The sequence below is a fragment of the Myotis myotis genome, unplaced genomic scaffold (genome assembly GCF_014108235.1).
Source record: "Myotis myotis isolate mMyoMyo1 unplaced genomic scaffold, mMyoMyo1.p scaffold_m19_p_1, whole genome shotgun sequence".
Lineage (NCBI taxonomy): Eukaryota > Metazoa > Chordata > Mammalia > Chiroptera > Vespertilionidae > Myotis > Myotis myotis.
The window spans coordinates 39,752,091-39,775,576 of NW_023416313.1; the positions used below are offsets into that span (position 1 = coordinate 39,752,091).

A 23,486-nucleotide genomic window follows, 5' to 3' on the forward strand; every position below is an offset into this window, starting at 1 on the left:
CCCCCCTGCCAGGCTGGTTGTAAGCAGCCATCTTGTGAGGGTGTGAGGGTTAATTTGCATATTACCTCTTTATTATATAGGATGATGAGTAGTACAAACTTATTAGGTAGAGGCCTAGCTCTGCCTGGTGTATTATGACATTTATAGGCACATAAGCTCCCTCTGGAGCAATAAGTCTGTTTTTGTTAATTAAAAATGAAAGATGTAAGAAAGAGCATATAACTGGCATTATGAGAAATTCCATTAAGAAAAGGGTGAAGAAAATGTGTATAAATTTTATCTTGTAACTAATAGGAACACAATGAAGAACTTAAAGAAGAGATATGGTGTGTGTGTGTGTGTGTGTGTGTGTGTGTGTGTGTGTGTGCGCACGCGAGCTTTAGAAAGACATTTCTGAGAAAAGGATAACGTCTTATTAATGCAAGTTTGGGCCACATACCTGCAACATGAGGTGCGTAGAAGTTGGATAGAATAGCTTATCTCAGGCCTACCCAGAATTATTGAGTGGGAATGCACATTTTAGGAATACCCCAGTTTATTTTTATACCTCTAAAGCTTGAGAAGCACTGTTATAGAGGATGGTCTAAAGATAAGAAAAAAATTATAGATATTTAGAATAATCACTGAAGATTTGAGTTTCTTGTTGGAGAAAGTGTGATCATGTGTCCATTTGTACACAAAAGTTAGTTAAAACTTCCTAGATGCATGCATTGTTTTATTGTTGTGGTTCAGAAGTTAGATACAGGTAGGAAGGAGTTTATTGATAACAATAAAGGAGTGTACTCTATCATATTATCTTGGGAAGTTTTGAATTCCCCTTTTTATACCATTTTTCTAAAAAGCATGAGAGAAGCTAGAAAATCACAGTCCCTAAATTGTTTTGTGAGCAGTTGCAACTGTGATTTTGCCAGTGAGAGGTATTTGTGGAAGATTTGAAAGACAGAATAGAAGTTGAAAGGATCCTTAGATGAGAGCTGGAGACAACTGCATGGAAAGTTGGTGAAATGCAGTTTGTCGTTGCTTCTGGGCAAACATCCAGATCAATTCTCTGTTACAGTCTGGGAGAGTCCGTGCTTCTGGATTTCCTGATTTAACACTGTTTCAGTACTGTGCTCTTCAGCCTACCAGTCATTGCAAAAGTCTCCACTGCCCTGTGTTAAATTCTTTATTACTGAGGTAACTGAAACTAATTTCAATTTTTCTGGTAGATCCTTGCCTGATCCAACACAAAAACAACATATGTCAGAAAATGGTAGTAGCATTTACAATTCATGAGGATATCAGTGATAGTTTCCATTATAACTTTTTCTCAGGTCGATCCAAAAGGCTTAGGACATGCAATTGACACATAATTAAACAACACAAAGTAATGTGAATATAAAAATAAGCTCATCTGAAAAATCTCAACATTTTTGTCTATTCTCTATTCATACAATTCTTTTTTACCTATATTCCCCTTTTACTTCTTCCAAATGCCTTTTATTTTATTAAATTTATTGGGGTGACATTGGTCAACATGATCATATAGGTTTGAAGTGTGGATTTCTATGTTACAAGATCTGTGTATTTCATCATGTGCCAATGCCTCTTTTTAGCTAAATGAATATAGGTGTACATTAATTCCTTAAGTAAATTTTAATCTAGTTTTATATAATTAAGGCATTTGTATTTGTAATTACATACCCTTGAAATACCTTATTTAGTTTCTAGAATATGAAATATATGCATACACATATTTTTCTGTGAGGACAAACTACGTAATTTTTATAGAAATAAAATGCATGATGGAGGATTAAAGTTCCTGAGAATCTTACATCAACTATCCCATGACAACTTTGCTCCAGCAGTGTCCCCAAACTGTTTTTGGTAAAGAAATTCTGCTAAACAATTCATCTTAGAAAAGGCTTACACAGAATGTTTGATCAGAGCTGTCAAGCATTCTAAATAATTAACAGAAGAGATTCATTTATTTTCATTTTTTAACTGATGTCGACACTATCCAAAGTCATCACATAATCATTGTGCTGTGAAAATAAAGTCAAATGCATCATTAAATGTGTGGATCAGCCACTGTTAGTGTGAGAAAAAGGAAGCGTTGTAGGGAGAAAGACCAGCTGCTTTCTCAGACAGAGAGAGATGCAGAGAGAAATCAAGAGGAAGAGTGACAGAGAATGAGGGAGCAAGGGAGAGGGAAAAAACAGGTCTATTTATTGGACACGCGGAATTCCCACAAGGAAACTAAAAACATATCTTAAAATGCAAATATTCTAATATGTGTAAGTATCCTAATAAAATTACCATTTACATAGTGCATATAAAATGTTAATTTGATATCAAAGCTATTCCTTAACCTAATGAAGTTATTAAAGTATGAAATTTCATAATCATATTCAGAGTCTCACATTCTCTGAATATGATTATGAAATAACAGCCCAAGATTCATTAACTTACAATTCTGCTACTCATTTTCATCAATTTGAAGTCTCAATTGAGAGATGATATTTCACTCCTGCTACTATGTCAATCTGGAATCTTTTCAGAAATAAATTAAATTAAAATTACAAAGCCTTATTGAATAAAATAATTTATGGTATATTAATTAGTATCAAATTAAAATTAAACTATCTTTGTCTTTTGCAAATATTAATTATAACTGATCCTTCTTTACTCAAGATTTTAAAAATCAAAATTGTTCCTGTACTTCAAAACCAGAACAGGAAAGAGAAATGTTAGCAAAGTGTTACAGGATGAAATAAAATCTTATTTGGGGGAGAAAACTGATGGTGTCCCTTGCTAACCTGATGCACTTCACATTAAAATAATTTATTGTTAAATACAGTGTTTTATCCCATAAAACAATATTCTATCTTGGTGTTCAAAATTCTTCCCAAATGTCAATCTTATTTGGTAGTCTGACAGAGATGATGTTGTGCATTCAACAAGTCATTTCCTTTTTCCCCTGGCCATACAGAAAAAGTACCTTGCCTACTCTTCAGGACTGTCAGGACTATTTGACAATTCTGGACATTTGCATGTACATATAAATCATGTTTACCAATTCTATGCCCTAAAATGTCTATAGAATTCTCCACGCTCCTGTCCAGCTTACTCACTTTTTTCAGATAGATGATATCAGGGTAACCTTGAAGTCATGTGCTGACAATGGTAGATTGAAGTATAGATGACACCTGTTCCTTGAATAATAGCCTGGAGCAGAGCCATCTTTTCCTTTCCCCCACTCACCACAATGGGCTATGTGGTAAATAAGTAAAACATGTTCATTGGGCAAAGAACCTTGAAATGCATCTATCAGGTGGAGTAACTCATATTAAATACTTTACTACAAGGTTCCTAATTAGAACTTATGTTGACAGATATTTGCTATCACTCTTTATGGTAATAATATAATTGATTGGCCATACTTTAAAATAAAACATTGATATAGTAATAGTAACAAATTTATGTATCAAAGTTACATTTTCTTGAAATTATGATAAGTTCCTTAATAAAGAGAACGCATCTTGATTTAACCAGCAACAGAAATGATTTTCAGAAGAAGATAAGAACTATTTCAATGTCAATAAAATATATTTTTATTGATTTCAGAGAGGAAGAGAGAGGGAGAGAGATAGAAACATCAATGATGAGAGAGAATCATTGATCGGCTGCCTCCTGCATGCTCCCTACTTTGGATTGAGCCCACAACCTAGGCATGTGCCCTGACCTGGAATTGAACTGTGACCTCCTGGTTCCTAGGCTGATGCTCAACAACTGAGCTACATGGCTGGACTCAAGGTCACATTTTGCAATAAGGCATACCTCATTTGATTGCACTTTGCTATGTTCTTCACAGATATAGCATTTTTCCCAAATTGAAGGTTTGTGGCAACCTTGCATTCAGCAAGTCTACTGGCACCATTTTTTCCAACACACTTGCTTATTTCATGTCTCTGTGTCACATTTTGGTAGTTCTCACACTATTCCAATTTTTCATTATTATTATATTTCTTATGGTTATCTGTGATCAGTGATCTTTGATGTTATTATTGTCATTGATTTGGGGTACCACAAACCGTGACCAAATAGGAGGGTGAACTTAATTGATGAATGTAGTGTATGTTCTGAATGCTCAACCAACTCTCTGTTCCCCCTTCTCTTTCCCTCTCCTATGGCCTCCTTATTTTCTGGGGTACCATAATATTGAAATTAGGCCAATTATTAACCCTATAATAGCCTCTAAGTGTTCAAGTGAATGGAAGGTTACATGACTCTCAATTTAAATCAAAAGCTATAAATGCTTAAGCTTCACGAGGAAGGCATGTGGAAAGCTGAATCATGCCCAACGCTAGGCCCCTTACACCATAGACTTAGCCAAGTCGTGGATACAAAGAAAAAGTTATTGAAGGATATTAAAAGTCCTAACTCTAGTGAACACACCAATGATAGAAGATCAAACCAACCACAACATTTCGCTAAAGTCATGGTTTAATTCAGAGCAAGGGTCTAACCAGGGGTCCTCAAACTTTTTAAAGAGGGGGCCAGTTCACTGCCCCTCAGACCATTGGAGGGCCAGACTATAGTTTAAAAAAAAACTATGAACAAATTCCTATGCACACTGCACATATCTTATTTTGAAGTAAAAAAAACAAAATGGGAACAAATACAATATTTGTATTTGCATGTGGCCCGCGGGCCATAGTTTGAGGACCCCTGGAACTCTCTTCAATTCTATGATGGCTGCAGAAGGAAAGGTTGATTTATGAGGTTTAAGGAAAGAAGCCATCTCTATAACATAACTGTGCAAGGTGAAGCAACAAATACAGATGTAGAAGCTGCAATAGGTTACCCAGAAGATCTAGCTAAAATAATTAACAATTATACCAAATCATTTTTGCTTGAGCTCACCAGGGCCTGTATGTGAAGGGGCTTTTGAAGGTGTGCCTATGCATGAGGGCTTCTGTTTGTGTTTATGTGGGAGTGGGTGGGGCATATGACATGCCCTGCAGAGTTTCCAGTCTGAGCAAGAGTGCCCCCCCCCCCAACCATTGCTAACCCCAGGGAGATTTTGCTGAGAAGCAGTTGAACTTAGTGTGTTTTAAAGTGGGGGCCTTGGATGGATCCACAGGCCAGGGAGATCTCACCCTGTGTTGTGACCAAATGCTAAATGACCAAATACATGTCACCTGTGCATGGATGACAGCCCTCATCTGTTTGGCTGAAGTGCCCCTGTGGAGCATTTCATAGTGAAAGCTGCTTCTGAGTTTTGTGTTCAAACTACATTTTGAATGGGCAATTTAATATAACTTTGTGGCATGTAAAACAATTTGAATAAAGCAAACTTGATTTATTTTTTTCCCCACCGTTAAGGTTTCACACAATGTTGAACCTCCACAAATGGTTGAAGGGGTAAAAAGTTACAAAATTCCAATTATGAAATAAATAAATCCTGGGGATGTGATGTAGAGCCTGGTGACTATATGTAATGATACTGTATTTTACATTTGGAAGTTGCTAAGAGAGTAGATCTTGAAAGTTCTCATCCTAAGCAAAATAATAATAACTATTTATGGTGACAGGTGTTAAATAGACTTATTGTGGTGATCATTTCCTAATATATACAAATACTAAATCATTATGTTGTACACCCAAAACCAACATAATGTTATATGTCAATAATATCTCAATTTAAAAAAGAGGATTTTCACACATCTATTTAATTGCTGTACAGCCTTCAACTATTAAAATTAATATCATTATGGACACATAATGGGAAAATGTTCCTCAAAAGAGGAAGGTGAATGTTGACCTGAATCAATAGCACAAAGCTATCTTCAAATATAGAGATGTGGGAAATCATTTCAGTTAGGTTTATGAGTACCTGAGGAGAGAGGTTATTATGATACTAGTGCACATTGAAAGGAAATTAATTATATGAAATATTTTAATATCGCTGTCCACCCTTTCTCTATAATAGAAGTGTCAAAGATGAAAGAACATTAGTAAAATATATATGAAAATAATATATAAATTGATTAATAAATTAACAATAACAACATGATATAACAACAAAGACATAATATAAAAACAACAAAAACATGTATATTAAAACAACATTGATAAAAACAATGACTGATAAATTGATTAAACTTATTCTAATACTCCCTGTACACCACATTAAGAGTAAAAACACTTTCAGAGTGCTTGACTAATTTCCCTTGTGATGAAGTATTTACAACTTTAACTTTAACATCTCACACTCTTTGAACTCGAGAGAAAGGAACATATAACTGACCATGACCGACAACGGGTTCAGGTAGGAATATTCCTACTCTGTCTAGAGTTTGTCCTTATGATTTATTAATAGTCATTGCAAATGGGGGCATCACAGGAAACTGTCTTCAAATTATTTAAATGGGAAGCCAGTGTCAGATGGGGACAAATCAATTCTTGGAATCAGAACAACCTCTCCTTTTGCAGATCCTGTTAATACTTCAGCTCCAAATATGTTAGGTCGTAATATTTTGATAATAAATCTAGTACCATTACGAAGACCCTATTTACTGTTAAGATTTCTCAGTAGCATGATGATGGCACCCACTTTCAATTTTAATTTATGAATTGCCATTCAGACATATTGGTCTTCAGACATATTCTGTAGAGGATGCTGCTCTCTTTCAGCTTGAAAATGTCAACAAAAACAACCAAATTCACAATCAACAATGTCAGATCAAAACACACACATGTGATTGGCACCAGCAAGTGCTTTATATGTATCACACATGCACGAATCAATGTTTATTTTTAAATTGTCAGTGCACATCATATGTACCGGCCCATCTGTTGGACTTCTGGTTGTTCACTTAGCCTTTTTTATATATAGACTAGAGGCCCAGTGCATGAAATTCATGCACTCAGGGTGGGGGTGTGGAGTCCCTCAGCTTGGCCTATGCCCTGTCACAGTCCAGGAGCCCTTGGGGGATTTCCAACTGATGGCTTAGGCCCGCTCCCCGTGGGGAGCGGGCCTAAGCCATCAGTTGGACATCCTTAGTGCTGCCGTGGAGGTGAGAGAGGCTCCTGCCACCACTGCTATGCTCGCCAGCCATGTGCCCAGCTTCTGGATGAGCATTGCTTCCCCTGTGGGAACGCACTGACCACCAGGGGAGAGCTCCTGCATTAAGCGTCTGACCCGTGGTGGTCAGTGTGCATCACAGCGACTGGTCGTTCTGCTGTTTGGTTGATTTGCATATTAGCCTTTTATTATATAGGGTATGTACCAACAGATACAAGATTTTGGATGAGGAGCCTCAGGAATATCTACAGTGGCACCATCATTTTGCACATGGTACACCAACTTTGGCAAGTCAAGCCCTGTTTCTGGATTTCCTTCTAAGTATTCTTCTAAATATAGCATTTTCCCACTGTATCTCTGGGTATGGCATGAGCAGCATGAGAGTCCCACTCAAAAGAGGTGTCTTCTGAAAAGATGGGAATGTCAACAAGACCTTGGACAATGCAAAGGCTCCGGTAAAGAGCCCTGGCTGCCTGGAATATGCTATCTCCACACACACGTGAAAATGAGACTTTGATAGTCTCCTTTTCAATTGTACTAATGATCCCTGGAAGCTGGTGGGCAAATTCTACCTCAGAACTAGTGTTTTCAGTTAGTTGGGTCCGTGTTTCATTGCTGTTTCTTTTAGAGTGGAAAATTGAAATGCATGGATATTGGCTCCCATACAGGAAAGGCCCCAGTAGAAAAGTCCTTTCAGCTGAGGGTTTTTAGGTCATGTGACTCAAAAGGTTGTTAATGACTCCCTTCAGGGGCAACCTTGTCTGTATCTCATGGACACCAATTAGAATGGTGACTGACTGAAGTCCACATCAGAAGATGCCTTGGTTGGATTCAGTGTCAGCAGAACCTTTTAGTTATATACTAACTAGAAGCCCAGTGCACAAAAATTTGTGCACTTGAGGGGGTCCCTCAGCTTGGCCTGCACCCTCTCACAATCTGGGACCCCTCAGGCAGGGTCCCTAGGCCTGGCCTGAGATCAGGGCCTATTGGGGTTTTCCTTTCCCAGGCTGCAGGCAGCTGGCCCACTGCTTGCCATCTGTGCAGTGCTGCCCCCCCCCCCACCTCTGCAGGCAACAGGTGTAGGTGTGATGGCTTGGTTAGTCTGGGCCTCCCTCTGGGAGGTGATTGCTGGCCAGCTGCTCACCTGCCTCAGAGTCACTGCCAGTGGCCTGGGCCTCCCTCTTTCTTTGCTGAGGGGCATGGCCAGTCCTGTGAGGTGTCGTCTGCCTACCTGATCACCCTTAACCACTCTGCCTGCCTACCTGATCACCCCTGACCCCTTGTTTGGGGGTGGAGCCAGCCTGGTGAGGGGCCATCTGCCTACCTGATTGCCCCTCACCACTTGCCTGCATACCTGATCACCCCTAACCACTTGCCTACCTATCTGATAACCTCTAACTGCTGGTCTGCCTACCTGATCACCCATAACTGCTGGTCTGCCTACCTGACCCCCCTAACCTCTGGCCTGCCTGCCTGATTGCCCCTAACTGCTTGCTTGGGGGCAACGCCAGCCTGGCGAAAGGCCATGGTGGTTCTGATCTCTGGTTGTTCTGGTCATTATGCTTATGGTGGCTGGCCTTTTATTATATAGGATAACTTGAGGTGTGGGATCCACCCAAATTCCACCAAATGTCCTGTGGAATGGTGGTCTCTATTTAATCCAGAGTTGAGTCAGTAAAGGTGATATCCTGATGAATAATCTTGGCTAGTACTCATACAGTTAAGAACTTTGCTAAGAAACTCTACTGTTTCTTTCCCTGTTGGACACAGTTTCAAGATAACCTTTATCCCTAAATTGTTAGTAAACTCATTGGGTTCTTATCCCAAAATATTGTTTTCCAAGCCTGGATACTATTCTCTATATTCTCTTTCATAACTTTCTATACTAGTATATCACTCAGGATTTTGAAATCAACAGTGAACTTGTTTATTTCTCCCTCTTCCTATGATGGCAAATCTCTCAGAGACAGGCAGCAGCTCTTGGAGGTTATCTGACATTTCTGAATTTTGCTTTTCAGTTGATCCTGCTTGTGGAGTTGGAACCTGCCTCTGGGTCTTTAGAATTCTGGAACCTAGAAGTCCAAAACTAAGATGTCAGGCTATTTGGTTTCTCTTGAAGCCACTTTCCTTGGCTGGTGGACAGTTGCCTTCTTGCGGTGTCATTATATGGTTGTTCCTCTGTGCACGCCTTTTTAAAAATCATTCTTTGTTTTGTTCTTTATTTTCTATTTATTAATAATAAATTAATAAATCGTTTTCCATTTTACTTTGTAAATTAATTATTAATTTATAATTAATAAAATTAGAAGTATAAAAATAACAAAGAAAAAATCTCCAAGCCATATAATAAAAACTTGGATGTGTAGGTAGGGGTGTGTGTCTGTGTTTTGGGGAAGGGGGAGTAGACAGATGATTGGCCATCAAGGATAAAGTGTAAGTGTTGAAGTTGTCCTCAGTAATGAAAGAACACTATGATTCTCATTGTAACATTGTATAAATTAGTTTTTAAAAATTGTAAGGTTTTGATGATACTTCCAAAATTTTAAGAATATCAAATAGATATTCCAGGTAAATAAATTATTTAAAATATCCCTATACTAATTTAATTTTAGCATTTTCATGACATGTATAGAGATCAGAGAAAATATTATTTGTATATTACATATACTTTGTTCTCAAAGTTGTAAGTAAAACATACAGGGAATTAATTGTTATGACAATCAGTTTGTAACAATTATTTTATTCAAGTAGAAGTTGAAATAGTAAATAGAACTATTGTAACAAATGTAATTTTTAATTAGAAAATAAGTAATGATAATAAATAATAAATGAGCTGAATCTTAACATGATGAATATTAAACATTATTGTCTAAGAAGATTAATTCTGGAAGTAAATGATATATTCTAAGTTATGATCAGAATATGCTAAATCTTGGATATAAATACAAGGAAATAGAAAATATATATATATATGTTTTTTTTAAAAAAAAAAAAAAAAGCTTACCATACTCACAAGTCACATGTTTTAAAATGGATTAGGGAGGAACTAGGCAAAGAGGAAAAACATGCTGTGTGTATAAAATTAAATATTCTTATTTGGTATGCTTTCCTAAGAAAAGTTATAATCTGCTAACTATATCATTGTGATATTTTAAATCACACTTATTGATGCTATGCAAATCATAAGAACCTAACTTCCATAAAACATAGCAGCAGGAGTCAGTCAAACATTTTATAAAACATCTTCCCAATATTCCCAATTAAAGATGGTTGCTAAGAAAACAAAGGCAATGAATTAATAAAACAACAAATCTGACTTCATAGAATTTAAGTTTAAATTTCAAAGTGAATACTATTTTTTGGCATCATATAATAAAGTTCAGACATTTAAACTGTCATTGAATAAAATTAGTGTAACTATAATCAACTTCACCTCTCCCTGGCTAGGTATTCTAATAAAAAAGGGATTGCATTGTACCAGCTTTCAATGTTCTTAAAAAGGTTAGAAACCAATTGGGATACATAATTATTAGAAATTTAATGAAAATATATGGATGGAATAATAAATTATTTAGTTATTCTCCTAATTAACAAAATTAATATCTCTCTATATAAAAGCCTAAGTGATCATCTGACTATTCGACCATTTGCCTGGTAGCTGTGATGCACAATGACTACCAGGGGGCAGACACTCTGATCAGTAGAGGAGGGAGCCTGATTCCTCACGGAATTGACCCTGGGTTAGGTTGCTGCTGGGGCACTGTTGGCCCCAAATCTGCTTCACCCGCACCCTGGACCCAGAGATCGGTTTTGGCTCAATCCCCACAAGCCAGGCCAAGGGACCCCACTGCTGCACAAATCCATGCACCACGCCTCTAGTATTATATAAATAACAAATGAAAGGACCAATACAGAAGCTATGTACATATAGAAGTTATATGTTAAGGACTTTACATTCACTGAAAGATTAGCAGTAATAAGAAACTAAAATATGATTTAACTTTCTCATTCTTGATTTATTTCATTGTAAATTCAAAAACCAGGTAAAATGCACTACACAGAGAAGAGAAAACAAAATAGTATATATTAAAGAAGTATATAACAACAATAACAACATTTGATTAAGCCATATTATTATAAAACTAGAGGCCCAGTGCACAGATTTGTGCACCAGTGAGGTCCCTTGGCCTGGCCTGCACCCTCTTGCAATCTGGGACCCCTTGGGGGATGTCAGAGAGCCAGTTTGGGCCTGATCCCTGCAGGCTGGTTGCTTAGGCTTTTATATATATAGATTCATCCAACACATGTACATTTAGACCCAACAAGGATGGTTAAAGTCAGTTCAAATTAAATGTTATAGAATTACTAGAATAAAAAGGATTATAAACAAAACTGTATATTATGAGGGTTAAATTTAACCAGATAATAAAATACTTTGAATGTCATACAAAGAAATTTTTACTTCCTTTAGAAGGTGATAAGGTAACAAAATTATTTTAATGATTTGAAATACTCATTTAAATTTTGAAAATTATTTTTTGTATAGGTGATTAATACATTGAAGTGGTAAGGGAAATGACAGATATAGATATGTCTTTTAAAAGAATAGTGCAATAGTGTAAATCTGACTTATGTGAGGTTAAAAAATTCAGGATAACTGAAAACTAATAGTCAAATGTGCATATGCTTCTGCCAAAAGTGCCATTTATTAACTCATCAAACACTTGAGCAGGTACTCTTTCCAGAAAATGTACTATGTTTTGCATATGCAATGAGACAGCATTTCCTTTGCCCAAAATTTCCTTACAGAAAAGGGAAAAATAATATCCTGATTGCCATTTTCTTGACACTGGGAAATGTTTTGGTAAAGTACTACACGTGAGTAGCTTTCTTGTGTAATGAAATGATACAACTAATTGGGCTAAAACTATAGAATATTCCATAAATTATAGGGACCATTTGCAGTGTAGGATTTTTCTAGAAATGTAAAGGAGTTAGAAACCCTAGTTATCATACTTCCTATAGTAGGGAAGTATTTGTACATCCTAAGAAAAAATACTAGCTCTCCAATATTGCAGAGGTAGGGAGAAGATACTTGAAATACTAATAACAATTATAATAATAACAATGCAATCATTAATGATGCTATAAAATAGTTGTTCTCAAATTATTTGCTCTTAGGAGCTCTTCACAATCTTAGTATTGAGTGTCCAAAGTATTTTTATTCATATGGTAGATGTATTAACATTTATATTAGTAACTAAATCAGAAAAATATTAACTCACTAAATAACAATAATGGACCCATTGCATAAATAACATACTTTAGTAAAACAATCATTCCTTCTAAAGCAAAAGAAGGTTAAAATAATGACTGTTTTATATTTCAGCAAATTTCCTTAATAATTGCTTAATGAAGGCAACTGACTTTATATGTCTTTTTGCATTCAGTCTGTGGCAATATCACTCATTCTGCAGCCTTTTGAAAAATCTACTATATACTCATGTGGGTGAAAAAATAACTATCCCACCAATGGTTTTGACCTCTGCAGTCCCTGGAAGTTTCTCTGGTGTTAAATTAGATAGGCATTACTGTAAAAATACTATACTAATACTATTAAAGGAAACGCTGACTCTCAGAAGATTGCTTAACTGTTTTGTAAACCTTGATAGAAGTAGAAAAGATGACTATTTAGAACTAGTCAATGCAAGCTGATATCTTGGACTACCTCAAAGATATTTGTCACTATAGTCTCAAATTCCATGGGTAATCTTGACAAGTCTTTCCTGTATAGTCTAAAGTGAGAACATGATTCATTACCTAAACTAGGAATCCTCATCAAGAACTTTCCTTACATTGATGGGCATAGTTAAATGTAAGCTTGACTACCACCTGTAGCCTATTTTATTCTTATAGAGATAATTACGATTATAATGGCAGATTTGAGACTCAAGAAAATGACCAGATGAACTATAATCTGCCCCAAGTTTCTTGTAGCTCAGGATATATAGTGAGTAACAATTTTGTAAAAAGTATCACCTAAAATACCCTCCAAAACTTGTTTGTTTTTTTTCTCTAATGTATACTCTTCAAAACACCATTTTATTATTAATTAAAGATGAAGTCATTTATATTTGAAACACTTGTCCTTCATTTTCAAGGAATTATTAGTAAAAATTAAGCAACCACACTGGTATGTACTATAGTTACCTATCATTCAGTTATTTGTCAACCATGCTAATTAATGCTTAATTTTCTTAATAACTTTTAAAGGATATTATTTTAGCATTATATGTCTTTATTTTTGTATATACCTACTAGTTCTACAAATATAAGTTAACTTTATTTGGTATATCATTTAATGAGAAAAGAATTGATCTGTTGACCAAGAATAAAAAAAATACCAAAATGTAGCAAGATTAGATACTGTACCAATTGTAATAAAGTAAAATATTTAGCTGACCAAGTACAATTGCTGTCTACGTTTTGAATGAAGTATTTTACAATCATGCAAATCAGAAGGATGGTGGTTATCTCTGGACTGGTGGAAGCTGAGTATTAGAGACACATTATTCTTAGAAATAATAATATGAATAAAAAGTTTGTAGTGATATATGGGGATAATTAAGCTTATTTTAATAATATAAAATAACTTCTATTCATTCCTTTCATACTACCTCATTAAATATTATTAAGTTAGGTCCTGACATTTTACTCAGAATTATGTTTCTGGCATTTAACTATTCAGCTCTAAATGTTAAGGATGTCAATTATATAAGCATCCATCTTTTTCACTATGGTCTCCCATCAAACATTAATGATAGAAGTGTTAATTCAATTCAAGTAGTCTCAAATATCTGCCCCGAAGAAGGTTGATACTCTACAAGTGCTCTGACAACCTCTGGTAAGTAATTACTTTAAAAAATATTTTCAACTCACACCTAGAGGCATTTTAAATTATATGTCATTAAAATGTAATGTTTTCTCAAATGACAGGGTCATGCCAAAAGCAAAACTACACTCTATTTTTATCTGAAACACACTCACTCCAATAAAAATGTTACAACTTATACTTCAAAGAGGATAGATAAATTATGCTACACTGAGAAACATGTAGTAACCAAGGTAAGTTGTTATACATACACTAACAATAAATCAATACTATGGTATAACTCTATGTGACAAAATGATCACTTTTTGTGAAGTGTAGGATAGTTCACATTTTTATATAAATTGGGTCAAAATGTACTCACAAACTGGATTTTAAATTGTCTCTACCTAACATTTCCTCCTTATATTTCTACAGATTTGCTTTTCTTTCAGACATATGATTTCTAAGTATGAAGGTGATATAAACTCTGAAATTAAAAAGATAATCTTTCTGAAAAAACTGGTTCTGAATAATTGAATATCCATAAGAACATATTGAATGTCAGCATTAACAAACCCACTATACAGTAGACCTAATATGAAAGGCAAAGCATCACAAGCTCTTTGTTAGCTAAACACTTTTTGAAAAAGACAGAAGTTGGGAATAATAGATCTGAAGTTAATAAACTGTTTATGATAATGCACTATTAAGACAATGAAAGGACCAAACACAGAGTGGGTGAATATATTGCAATATGTAGGTCCAAGAAAAATTCATATCAAAAAGACAAAAAGCAGAAGGCAAATGACTAAATAAGAAAAAAGGCATCTCGGAAAATTTTATCTATAGTCCAATAAATATGAAACAGCATTCAACTAAATTAGTCATTATGAAAATGCAAATTTTATTCAAAATACAATACTTTAACACACCTTGAGAATGACTACATTTTTTAAAACAGACAAGTGTTGGTCAGATATGGAGCAAAAAATGCTCAAGCACCTCTGGTGAAAGTGTAATTTTTAAACTAATGTGGTAAATTTCTTAACAGCATCTTTTGAGCTTAATTTATGTATATTACATAAGAAGTAATTGCATTTCTTGTTACAATTCAAGAGATTTCTTATGGATATTTTCCATGATATATGAACAAAAAATATGAATAGAAACTCATTGTAGGAAGCACAAACAGGAAATAATATCCACAGTTGAGTGGACAGACACATGTAGTATATTCATACAGTGAACCTTTATATGACAATGAGCATGAACAAGTTACATATACATGTAACAAGATGGATGAAACTCAAAATATAGTATGAAAAAATGGAGATTAGATTCATAAAAGTCATATGCTTTCTTTGATATACAGTTCAAAAGATAAGCAAAAATCAATCATTGTGTTAAAGTCAGCATAGTGGATACCCTTTTGGAATAAGTGGTGATGAGAAGGATACTCAGAGGATGGGATGCTGTTGTTGCAGTTCTAGATTTAGGTCCTGGCTATATGGGTGTGTGCAGGTAATTGAGCTTTGTTCTTTTGATTTGTGCATTTCTTTATGAAGTTCCTTAAAGGAAACTTATAAAATATGAAACATATGTTGGGAAGGAAAAAGTTAATGAGTTAATATATACCTTTTTAAATTGTGAAAAAGTGATAACAATGGATCTAGTCAGAAATAAATGTGTCTTACTTTGCAAGGGTTTGTAGGTAGAATTGAAAACCTGGACAGCAAGAATGACAAAAACTTCTGTGTTATAGTTTGTGTGTAAAAAGTAGATTTTCTTTCTGAATAAGATTTTTGTAGCCGAAACTGGTTTGGCTCAGTGGATAGAGCGTCGGCCTGCAGACTCAAGGGTCCCAGGTTCGATTCCGGTCAAGGGCATGCACCTGGGTTGCGGGCACATCCCCAGTGGGAGATGTGCAGGAGGCAGCTGATCGATGTTTCTCTCTCATCGATGTTTCTAACTCTCTATCTCTCTCTCCCTTCCTCTCTGTAAAAAATCAATAAAATATATTTAAAAAAAAAGATTTTTGTAGAGACTACTAGAGACTCTTTTCAGAAATGATACTGAAGTATAGACACAGAAATTAAAATGGTGGTTGCCAGGGCTTTGGGAGATTTTTAATTTACTTTTAGAGATGAAGATTAAGAACTGAAAGAATGACAATATGGATGCCAATAATAAAAAGGAAGTGGTAGGTATGGCTGTAAAGTTAAGCAAAGTCCTGGCAATTTAAAAATCCTATAGAATATTTTAATGATTTTGGAATATCTTCTAAAATCAACATTGAGTCCCTGTAAGATTTAAACAAAGTTGAAAGACAAGTTTTGCGTTTCTGAAAGAGGACTCTCAATGCAATGATAAAGATAAGTAAGCATTGATACAGATCAAATGGTAGGAGAATATTTCTTTCACACAAACGAAGAACGATGTAAACTTGATGTTAATAGTAATTTAAAAAAGTAGGTGATTCTAGGGGAATTTAGGAGGAAGACTAACTGTTAATTTCTATAATTAAAATTTGATGTAAAAGAGTCATCTGGAATGAACCTTAAAATTTATAGTCTGAGAAAAATATTGTGTAATAATGATGCTGATTTCCACTGGAACTAACAGAAGAACAATGATAATAGAAGGTAGGTTACAAGTTCTCACTCTTTTGGGTACATTTGTTTGAGGCATTTATAAGACATTCAATGGATAATTCAATTATGTAGTAGTTATATAAATTTGAAGTTCAGAAGTGTGGTCTGACTTGGAAATAAATATGTGTGGAGATTTCATTATTAGATGGTAATTGAAGAGAAAAAAATGGTGGAAGAATTGAAGTAAAATTTTACTTTTATCCAAATGTGGTTAGATTACCAAAAGTATTTATATTTTAAGTTTTAAAGACAAATTTAGAAAGATTTGGAAGCAACCCAAATGTCCATCCGTAGGTGATATTTGCAAATTCAATATATTAACAGCTTCTTCAGCAATGAGTGATATTTTTCAGTCTCATTAGTACCTCTGCTTTTCTTGAGTTTGTCATTTATCAGATATTATAAATTTAGATATTTAACAATCCTCATTTTTTGTAAAGCATTTAAAGATGTTACATAAGTACAGGATAATATAAGTCTAAGATGTAGTTCCCATATTAAATAATGGCTCCATTGTGCATCACTGGAGATTTTATACGTAGAGCAATGACTTTGCATATTACCAATGCTCAGAGTGCATCAACTTTTAAATATGAAGATAAATAACCACAACTGTGAGGACATTAATATGTATCAAACATTGCAATACTACATCGCACTGAAACATGATTAATCTCGCACATACTGATGGTGTTTAAAGCAGAAGCACTATTGAAATTAATCTTGTCCTGTGGGAGAGTAAATGGTGCTGTGTTTATCATTTCAATTTCTAGGTAACATACTGAAGCTTTAGCATTTGTAATTCCATATATTTTGCAAGGTTTGACACTTTTTTATACTAAAGGTTATTCTATTTTTTTATACTAAAGATTATTCTATTTTTATAAAACTTTGTATAATAAAGATCCATGTAAAATGAAGGAATATATTGGGATTTGGGATATACCTTATACTGAATGGCAACAATGTAATATGCTTTCTTTTCTGGTGGAGAAATGTTGATAATGGGAAAGCCACCTTGTGAACATGAAGCTCCAAAAACCTGCAGTGTCAAATGTCTCTCCTCACATTAAATTTCAGATGAAAAATCTTTTCTATACTTATTTTTTAAATACTTTATCATGTTGTAAAATTATTCTATGTGCATAGTAGAAAAGCAAACCAATTACAGGTATGAAAACTACAACTAAAAGTTCTTTTCTCATATACACCAGTTTCCCAGAGGATAAACTATGAAAAGTATTTTTTTAACATTTTATAAAAGCATATTTGCATTTATTATTTTGTTTATAAAAATCAAGTTTATAGATATATATTAACTCTGATAACTAAATTACTGACTTAACAATTTACTTTGGATATCTTTATGCATCACCAAATATAAATATATATTTCTGTTTTTTAATAAATGTAGTATTTTAACAAATAATAGAAGGTTAATTTGACAAAATGAAGTTTGTGGGGCAAGTACTGGATTAAATAAAATTGGAAGTTATGCAACAGCAAAATTTAGAGGATATTTAAGATTTAATTAGAAATTTTTATTGATATGCACAATTTGAGGTATATAATTATGGAGCTCAAGATAAGATTATTGAAGAAAGGACAATTGTGTTAAATGATTTATAATGAGTATCTTGGAAGTGCTATATTTAAAGAATACAGATGTAATTTGATAATAACATAGAAAAATGAAGTAGAGAGGAACATGGGCATTGTGGGTGATTGAGATTTTTTTTTTAACAATGACACTTAGAGAAGACTTTGTTTAAATATGAGATTTGTGCAAAAGTGAAAGAATGAAGAAGCTAGACAAGTGGAAATTGGGTAGAATAGCAAAGCAGGTAGAGTGTTTAGCAAACGCAGACCATAAAGTGTAATGTGCATCATTTGTTTCAAGCAAGAAAAGGAAGCCCAGGTGCCTGGAACTGAGGAAAGCAAAGAAAAAACAGTAAGAATTCAAATAATGACTGGAATGATGGTGACAGATCATGTATAGCCTTGTAGACCACAGTAAGGATTTGAAATTTTATTTAGGATGATATTTGCATGCTGGAAAACTATAAACAGTAGTTTCAATATTTTAAGGGAAAAGATTTGAAGGTAAAAATATACTTTCAACTGAATTATAATAAACTTCATAATGGTTTTACTTTACGCTAATTGTTCTAATTGTAAAACCATGTAATTTCAGTCTCACTTCAAAGTAATTCTTCCCAAAATGCAAATGTGATCATGTCACTCCCAATTTAAAACCATTCAATGCCTTTCCATTTATTTTACAGTAAAAAATTAATTTCTAAAACTTATTTTCTAGGTCATTAACAGCACAACTTCTGCTTAGTTTTCTTTTCAAGTCTTGTGGCAGCTAGTGTTAAATTTCTTTCATTTTATCAAAGAAGCCTTTCCTCTAGTCTTAACTTCTCTAAACGTATTAGAACTTAAAATTCTATAATGAGGAAGCCTACAACTCGATTAAAATATGGGCTAAAGACATTAACAGACACCTTATCAAAGAAGATATACAGATGGCAGCTAATCAGATGAAGATGACTCACATCATATGTCATTAGCAAAATGCAAACTAAAATAACAATGAAAAATTACCACAAAACTATCACAAATGTCAAAATCCAGAACACTGAAAACACCATATGCTGGCGAGGACGTGGAGCAAAAGGATCACTCACACATTGCTGGTGGAAATGAAAAATGGTATTGACAGTTCAAAACACAGTTTGGTGGTTTCTTACAGCATTAAGCATATTTTTATACAATCCAGCAATCACACTCCTTGGCATTTACCCACATCAGTTGAAATCTTATTTGTAGACAAAAAACCTGAACATGGATATTTATATGTTAACTTTATCGAAAAATTGTTAAAACTTTGAAGCAACTAAGATGTTCTCCAGTAAGTGAATGAGTAAATGAACTATGGTACATCCAAAAAATGGAGCTATCAAGCAATGAAATATATAAAAGAAATTTCAATGCATATTCCTATGTGAAAGTAGCCAGTTTGAAAAAGCTACATAGTGTATGAGTCCAATGATATGACTTTCCAGAAAAGACAAAGCTATTTATATATCTAAAAGCCTAAGTGACCAAACAACTAAACAACCAGTTGCTATGACTCGCACTGACCACCAGGGGACAGGTGCTCAACACATAGGACTGGGCTCCCTCCTGTCTGAATTGGGCCTGTGGGAATCAGGCCAAAACCGGCTATCCAAAATTCCCCAAGGGGTCCCGGATTGCGAGAGGGTGCAAGTCAGGCCGAGGGACCCCACTGGTTCGCGAATCTGTGCACCAGGCCACTAGTAGAGTCAACAAAAAGATCAGTGATGTCCTGATTATAAAGGGGAATGACAGGCAGAGCACAAAGGAATTTAGAGTACTGAAGGTTTTCTGTATGATAATAAAATTGTGGATATGTATCATTATACATTTTTCCAAACTCATAGAATGTACAAGAGCAAGAACAAACCTAATGTAAAATATGGACTTGAGTGATAATGATGTGTCAATGTAGGTTCATCCTATCTAATAAAAGAGAAACATGCTAATTAGCGTACGACCGCTACCCTTCCCATTGGCTAATCAGGGCGATATGCAAATTAACTGCCAGCCAAGATGGCAGCCAGCAGCCAGGCAGCTGGAAGCGAATATGAGGCTTGCTTGCTTCAGTTATGGAGGACTCCAACGTTCCCCGCCTGCCTTGCCGGCCTCTGAGCTTGCAGTTTAAGAAACATTGTAACAAATATAGAAGCTAAACAAAACCCCAGAAACCTGCTTTCAGCCAGCCAGAATCTCAGAGCTGGAGTTATACATTGTTTCGATTATAGAACCCAAACAAACCAGATACCTGCTTTCAGCAGCAGAGACCTCAGAGCTGGAGCCAGAGCTAAAGCTGGCCCAGAATAAAAAAAAAGAAAAAAGAAAAAAAGGAGCAGTTGGGAGCTTCAGTCGGCCTGAAAACAGCCCTCAGCCCCTCACCCAGACAGGCCAGGCACCCCAGTGGGGACCCCCACCCTGAAGGGTGTGTGCCCAGCTGCAAACAGCCATCATTCCCTCACCCAGGCTGGCCAGGCACCCCAGTGGGGACCCCTACCCTGATCCAGGACACCCTTCAGGGCAAACCAGCCAACCCCACCCATGCACCAGGTCTCTATCCTATATAGTAAAAGGGTAATATGCCTCCCAGCACCGGGATCAGCCGAGCCGAGAGGCCTCCCGGCACTGGGGTCAGCATGACAGGGGGCAGTGCCAAAACCCCCTGATCGCCCTGCAGCTCTGTGTGTGACAGGGGGTGGGGCCATAACCTCCCTATCGGTCCTGCTCTGTTCCTGACAGTGGAAGGCACCCCAATCCCCTGATCAGCCCTGCTCTGTGCCTGATAGGGGGGAGCTCCCCAACCCCCTGATTGCCCTGCGGCTCTGTGTGTGACAGGGTGCTACGCCCCAACTCCCCCCCCCCCCACGGGCCCTGCTCTATGTGTGATGGGGTAGAGCCATAACCTCCCCATTGGCCCTGCCCTGAGTGTGACAGTGGCAGCGCCCCAACCCCCTTATCGGCCCTGCTCTGTGCATGACAGGGGGGAGCTCCTCAACCCCCTGATTGACCCTGCTCTGTGCGTGACAGGGTACGGAGCCCCAACCCCCCTCATGGGCCCTGCTCTGTGTATGACAGGTGGTGGCACCGCAACCTCCCCATCGACCCTGCCTTGAGTGTGACAGTGGGCGGTGCCCCAACCCCCCAATCGGCCCTACCCTGAGTGTGACTGAGGGTGGCATCGCAACCTCCCAATCTGCCCTGCTCTGTGCATGACAGGGGAAGGCGCCCCAACTCCCCAATCGGCCCTGCTCTGAGCCTGACCAGGGGCTGCACCTAGGGATTGGGCCTGCTCTCTGCCACCCAGGAGCAGGCCTAAGCCAGCAGGTCGTTATCTCCCGAGGGGTCCCAGACTGGTAGAGGGCACAGGCCGGGCTGAGGGACCCCCGCTTCCCCCCGAGTGCACAAATTTTTGTGCACCGGGCCTCTATTTTATTATAACAAATGTACCACTCTGGTAGGAGATATTGATTAAGGGGGTAGCCATGCATGAGTTGGGACAAGGGGCATTTGGTAAATCTCTATACCTTCCTCTCAAGTTTGCTGTGAACATAAAACTTCTCTAAAAAATAACATCTTATATGTATTAGGCTTTCTATCATATATATACTAGGGACCCAGTGCATGAATTCATGCACCTTGAAAGGAACTGTGGGCCGCGAGGCTGCGGTGGGCACAGGGGTGGGTCTCAGCGCATTATCTGCGCCCTCTCCTGGCCCCTCCTGCTTCAGCCCCAATGCCTGTCTGCCAGCAGCTCTGCTCCTGCCACTGCGGCTCCCACATGCAGATGGCGCAAAGCGATTGGGGCCAACACCAGCAGTGGATGAGAGTGGGGCTGGAGCCGTCAGTGGGTGCAAGTGGAGGCTGCTGCCAGATCGCCCCTCAGGAGCAGGGGGAGGGGGAGAAGCCCTAAGGAGTGATAGGGGCCTGCAGCCACTGCTCACAACCACTGACGGTGCCAAGTGATCGGGACCAGTGCCGGGTGCTGGCAGTGGGTATGAGCAAGCGGCAACTCTGGTGCCGGGTACAGGTGCAAGTGGTGCCAGCTCTGGCAGTGGGTGCGAGCCGTAACTCTGGCGCTGGCAGCAGGTGCGAGAGATGGCTGCTGGCACCATAATGCCTCAAGAGCAGGGGGAGGTGGAGAAGCCCTGAGGGGAGATCGGGTCCGGCAGTCACCACTTGCACCCACTGACAGCGCTGACAGCAGACATGAGAGGGGCCAGCTCTGGCAGCGGGTGCGAGCACTGGGCGAGACCACAGCGTGCGGGAGCAAATAATTTTCAGTAACCACCAGAGGCTCACTTCAATGACAGTGACCAGTGCCCTGCCTTGGTCTGGCAACCCCATTTACCTGTTCCACCAATCTGCTGTGGCCAATGACCACCATGTTCCACACTCTGCTGCCTGCTGCTGACAGCCACCATGTTCTGTGCTCACCCCCTGGTGGTCAGTACATGTCATAGCAACCAGTTGTTCAGTTGTTTAGTTGTTGTTCTGCCATTTGGTCTATTTGTATATTAGGGATAGATAGATGATAGATAGATAGATGATAGATAGATAGATAGATAGATAGATAGATAGATAGATAGATAGATGATAGATAGATACTAGAGGCCTGGTGCACGGATTCATGCACAGGTGGGGACCCTCAGCCTGGCCTATGGGGATTGGGCTGAAACCAGCTCTCCAACATCCCCCCAATTGTGAGAGCGTGATTCTCAGGTGATGCACTCCAGAATTGGGCTCCCTCCACTTTGGTTCTGGGTGTGTTACCTGAGAATCACAGCTGCCAAGTCACTGAAGATCAGCAGCTACTGCATTGAGTGTCTTCCCTCTGGTGCATGTCATATAGCTACAGGTCAGACAGTTGGACAGTCACATAGCTTTTTATATATATAGACTAGAGCCCCGGTGCATGAAATATGTGCATGGAGAGGTTCCCTCAGCCCAGCTTGCACTCTCTCCAATCAGGGACCCCTTGGGGGATGTCCCACTGACAGTTTAGGCCCGATCCCACAGGTACCGGGCCTAAACTGGCAGTGGGACATCCCTCTCTCAGTCTGGGACTGCTGGCACCTAACCGCTCACCTGCCTGCCTGCCTGATCACCCCTAACCTCTCTGCCTGCCTGCCTGATTGCCCCTAAGTGCCTCTGCCTGCCTGCTTGATTGCCTCTAACCACCTCTGCTTGCCTTCCTGATCACCCCTAACTGCTTCCCTGCTGGCCTGATCGCCCCTAACTTCTCTCCCCTGCCAGCTTGATCACCCCTAACTGCTCTCCC

The 23,486-nt window shown here is 37.7% G+C and overlaps 1 pseudogene; it reads right to left on the reverse strand.

Annotated features, from left to right (window-relative positions):
* Window positions 1-7,246: 7,246 nt before the first annotated feature.
* Window positions 7,247-22,592, reverse strand: LOC118660700 (annotated as a pseudogene).
* Window positions 22,593-23,486: the final 894 nt, after the last annotated feature.